The sequence below is a fragment of the Crinia signifera genome, chromosome 19, assembly GCF_055691185.1.
Source record: "Crinia signifera chromosome 19, ASM5569118v1, whole genome shotgun sequence".
NCBI classification, from domain to species: Eukaryota; Metazoa; Chordata; class Amphibia; order Anura; family Myobatrachidae; genus Crinia; species Crinia signifera.
Window position 1 is genome coordinate 11576009 of NC_139226.1, and position 5902 is coordinate 11581910.

Genomic DNA, 5902 nt, shown 5'->3' on the forward strand with positions numbered 1-5902 from the left:
GCGCCGGGGGGGATGGAAACCTGTCCGTCTCCGCTTCAGGGAGACGGACAGGTTTAGGGGGGGGGGGGGGGGTGCAGGGAGGCGGTGGGGACCCCGGGTGACTGCCGACAAGCCGGCGGTGACCCGGGGGAAGCCGTTGCACGTCCCCTCTTCGCGCGCGTCCCCTTTCGCAAAAGCGGGTGGCGGGGGATGGCGGATGGCATCGCCATCCCCTGCAAAGAAGAGCCCGGATCCATCTGTATATGGCTGGTGTCGAATAATATTTTTTTAACACATTACAATAATAGAAAATATATTTTTGGACCCTATTAAACAAGAAAATGTTGCCATGACCAATGAGCGAGGCTATTGGTACTGACTGGCAGCGCTTAGCCAACCAGTCATGAACAAAGCTGCGTATGTGTTGCCTGGCGTGTGCCATCTCATGCGGCAGCGGTGGCCTGGATGACTGGACGTGGGCTCACAGTTCCACGTTCCTTTAAAATAAACAAAATAAAAAAAGATAAACAATGGGAAACAATGTGTTTTGTGTTCTCTAGGAAATAATTCTTAGGTGAATGAGGCATTTTCACCTAACGCCCCAGTGCTATCGCCCTTCTGATAGGGTGATAGTAATAAGGAGGGTTCACACGGTGACTGTTGTGTTGCCCTCTGATTATGCCGCTCACACCCAGATTTCCATTACCCAAGGTCTACAGTGTCATTGACCGTGCTCAGTACACTGTATGTATATTGAGACACAGTTATAGACAGGCTATGTATTCTATCATTTGCCACTTGGTGACACTGCCACAGGGCACATTATAACCATAAGAACATTATTGTAGCGGTGATAATGGGACAGTATTCTAATGCTTGTTATACAGACATGTCCGGGCAGATTTCCTGCTGCCTTTATTCCTTCTAGAAAACAAAGCCGAGGAAGTGTTCTGTAACCTGACGTGAAGTCGGGGGTTCCCCATAGATGAGTCGCTAAAGCCTGAAATACCAGTTGCTTCTGTAAAATTAAGGGATACGGTCACTAGGTCTACATGGGTTAGGTCGAGAGGGTCATTAGGTCGACTTGGGCAAGTTCGACAGTCAAATGGTCGACATGGTTTTTTCACTTTTATATATTTTTTTGGTACTTATGTAGTATCTGGGCTGCCGATTTTTTTGATTGTATGCCTTAAGTTAAGGCATACAATCAGATGCGATGCGATGCGATATCGCATCGCATACGACCATGCGATGCGATGCGATGACCCGATTTTACCATAGGATTCAATGTTAAAATGGACTGAGTCCATTTTAACATGGAATTCAATGGGAAAAAGGGGTCCTTTTCATACCCCTACTATCCAAGTGGGCATGGAGTTGGATATAAACCTGTGGCGAGCGTAGCGAGCCACCGAGCCCGAAGCGTGGCGAGCGAAGCGAGCCCCGCGAGGGGACGGTATTCTGTGTCCCCTCGCGGGGCTCGCTACGCTCGCCACGCTTCGGGCTCGGTGGCTCGCTACGCTCGCCACAGGTTTATATCCAACTCCATGCCCACTTGGATAGTAGGGGTATGAAAAGGACCCCTTTTCCCATTGAATTCTATGTTAAAATGGACAGAGTCCATTTTAACATTGAATCCTATGGAAAAATCGGGTCCATCGCATCGCATCGCATCGCATGCGATATGTTCGGGTGCGATGCGATGGACCCGATTTCAAAATCGGCAGCCCAGTTACTACATAAGTACCATTTTTTTTGAGCCGACATGTGCCAACAGGTGCTATTTCATGCCATCCACTAGGGTGTGGTGGGAGAATAAAATAGTGTGCCGAGCGCAGCGAGGCTCTGTGCCTGAAGCATGGTGAGCGTAGCGCTATGTTCCAATGATCCATCCCCAAGATTAATGCAAAAAGCATTAACAATAGGTCATTATTCCCAGGCGTTTTTTTTATAAAAGAAAGAAATAGTTCTAAAAATAGCAACAGACAAAAACACAATTGTACTGAAGCAGGAATGTACTGCATAAATAATATCCTCGTACTGTCTGTTATTGTGTGTTTCATGCATGGGCTGTTACGTGTGTTACAGCTGTAGGATATGTGTACACGCGTGTAGAAAAATGCGTTCCAACTACAAAAAGCCTAGTTATATAACCAGTGTATATGAAGTGTAAAGCAGGTACAACTGTACTCACTGTTATATGCACTAGTAGGTGGAGCAGAGTGGGATGACCTACTGCTGTTCTCACACCGTAAAAGACAAGAGGGCCCCTGCCATTGCTATAGTAGAGATCTCGGTGGCCATCATGGGATAAGGCATGAAGCCTCCCTGATAGTCCGTACAGTTAAACCCTCCTCTTTCAGCATTAGTGCGTATGGATGTGATACATTATGTACGTGTGTGCAGTGAATGCAGCTGGTGGTCAGCAGGGAGTGTTGGCGTCGTACTTAGAACTTCTCTTGGGATAATTGCATTATAAATACATTTTCATTAACAGTGATCAATACAATGTACCAAAATGTCATATTGGTGTAAATGAGTTTATATTTCTTCCTCCCACCCCCGTGCTTGTGTGGTGCCCGCCAGAGGGAGGATGGAGGTGTGACTACACTTTGCTGTGTGTGTGTTCTTTTGTAGTTTTGTAGAGAACAGAGATCATCTCCACTGGGGCAGGGACAGATGCGCCAAAAAAAGGGGTATAGTCTATTTTGACCCCTTGGGTGGGTGTGATACAAATATGCCTCCAATAGTGCCAGATACACATATGCCCCCCACGGTGCCAGGTATGCACCACACGGTGCCGGGTATGCCCCCACAGTGCCAAAAAGCTGGTATGCCCCCACAGTGCCACAAACTGCTATGCCCCCACAGTGCCACAAACTGCTATGCCCCCACAGTGCCACAAACTGCTATGCCCCCACAGTGCAAATTTCCCAGCAGCAGCACTCACCGTTGTTCCTGCTGCTGCCAGGCGGGGAGAGGACAGTCTGGTGTCCCCCTGCAGTCCTCCTGTCATGTCACCGATGGGAGGAGAGCACAGCACACCGCGTGTCTCCTTCCCCCTCACTTCCCTGTGACTGGGCCGCCCACCAATCGAAGCTCGCTGGCAGGCTCCTGATTGGCTGCTGGCCCACAAGCTCTGATTGGCAGACAGCCCAGTCACAAGGATGCACAGTAAGGGGTAGGAGAGATGCGTGATGCGTGCTCTCCTCCCCTCAGAAGGAGAAGGGATTCAGGGAACCGGTAGCAGGGGGGACTGGGACAGACGGTGGGCGGAGGCAGCAGTGGGAGCAGGAGCCGCACTTTACAAGGGGGAGAGCCGCATGAGGCTCAAGAGCCACAGGTTGGCCACCACTGTGCTAGAGGGAGGATGAAAAAAAAAATATATATATTATATACACTGTCAAAGTGGCAATTCAAAATCGCGTTGGGGGAGGGGGTATTGGGGTAGAGAATTCGATTAGCCACAGTAATTTGCCATGGGTTAATAGATCCACCAAAATTTACCAATAAGCCTCTACCAGCAGCTGTCCCCACAAAATATAAAAATTTCCCTGAAAAATAGGCTATGGTGCCAAGCCACAAAGGACAACCCACAAACACGCATCATGGAATCTGGGGCAGCACGGACGGTGTAATGGTTACATTACTGTGTCCCAGCCCTGAGATCATGGGTTCTATCCCACCATGGCTCTAACTGTGTGGAGTTTGTATATTCTCCCCGTGCTTGCGTGGGTTTCCTCCGGGTACTCCGGTTTCCTCCCACAATCCAAAAATATACTGGTAGGTTAGTTGGCTTCCAACAAAATTAACCCTTGCATGTCTGTGTGCGTGTGTATATGTGGTAGGGAATATAGATTGTAAGCTCCACTGGGGCAGGGACTGATGTGAATGGTCCAATATTCTCTGTACAGCGCTGCGGAATATGTGTGCACTATATAAGAAACTGTTAATAAATAATGGAATCTGTGTTTTGCCCCCCTGCTAAAAAACAAAAACATGACAAATGGGTAGCTCTGCACCAGCCCCAAGGACTCGTCTTACTACATTTTCAGAAATGTAAAGTCTGCTTTATTTGATTTTATCATATTGTATTTGATTTTTTGGCACTTGTGAGTTATCCGGGCGTCCGATTTTTTGATTGTATGCCTTAAGTTAAGGCATACAATCAGATGCGATGCGATGCGATATCGCATCGCATCGCATGCGACCATCGGATGCGATGACCCGATTTTTCCATAGGAATCAATGTTAAAATGATTCCTATGGAAAAAGGGGTCCTTTTCATACCCCTACTATCCAAGTGGGCATGGAGTTGGATATAAACCTGTGGCGAGCGTAGCGAGCCACCGAGCCCGAAGCGTAGCGAGCCCTGCGAGGGGACGGTATTCTGTGTCCCCTCGCGGGGCTCGCCACGCTTCGGGCTCGGTGGCTCGCTACGCTCGCCACAGGTTTATATCCAACTCCATGCCCACTTGGATAGTAGGGGTATGAAAAGGACCCTTTTTCCCATTGAATTCCATGTTAAAATGGACTCAGTCCATTTTAACATTGATTCCTATGGAAAAATCGGGTCATCGCATCGCATCGCATCCGATGGTCGCATGCGATGCGATGCGATGTCCCGATCCGACCCGATTTAAAAATCGGACGCCCGGATAACTCACAAGTACCGATTTTTTTTTTTTAATCGCTTGTTGAGTTTATTTACTCTGTATTTGTGTTACATTTATATTCCTTTACATTACATGTACTTATTGGATTGATTCACTATTTGCCGTCTCTACTATGTAATCACTACACTGATAAGCACCTCTGAATAAAACTCTACTGGTGACTCCTGTGTTTGCTCTCGTGGTGTTTTATAGTGTTATTGCGTAACATTTTATTGTATTAGTTTGTTACAATTTCTGTGAAGGCCAAGTCCAGGGACAGATTTGTCGCTAGCCTTTGAGGCACAGTCCTAGGGGCGGTACCTATTATGGGTGGCAGCTGTCAGTCTGTCACCGACTCTTTCATTATGTGCATGGCCGAGTGGCCAGAGGCGAGTGACAAGTGTGGCCACTGCCGACATGATTCACTCGCTGATGCCCGCTCGGCCATGCACACAATAAGTCACATGAATTAATGTCCCGCGTCCCGGAGACTCATTGGCTCAGTCTGAGCTTAGCCACTGCCGCCAATTGGAGATACTATACACACTGCCTATTGCGTATAGCAGAGACGGGGACAGCTGAGTGTGTTGTTCGTCCCTCCCTCCGGACTAGGTCCAAACTTATGTGTGTGACATCATCATGCCTAATTTGGGGGGGGGGGGGGGGCAGATCTCCAACATGCTCAACCCCCATATAGAAGATGTCCTGTGAGTTCAGGTGCATGTGCACTTGGCGATTTTGAATATCGCTAGCCGATAAATCACTCGGTGCATACACACAGAGTGATTTTTAACCGACCCAGCGATTTTTTTTTTTTTTTTTTTTTTTTTTTTTTTTTTACTGGGGGTGAACCACTTTCCACGGTAGGAGACTGTGGGAAACGATTTACTCAGCCTGTGAAACAGGACAACGGCTGGCGGACGAAGGATGGCAATGATGTGGGAGAGCACAATAACGCTCATCGCCCACCCATACACACTAGGCGATTTTGAGATCAAAATAACCCAGTGTGTATGGACCTCGAGGTGTGACTGATCATGGTGACCAGTAAGTGGTTAATAGTGAGAGGGAAGGATCATTGTTCCAGTCCTGGCACTGCACTCAATAAAAACCATTATCTTTATTGCCCAAGCTGTTACTACTGCAGCTACTTATTTTGATTATCCTGGTCCTGTGCTGATTACAACGACTCTTTAATCACATCAGTGCTGTGGTTGTCACAGATTGCAGGCACTCAGCTGGGTGGAGCTTACTTAAATGTCACCTAT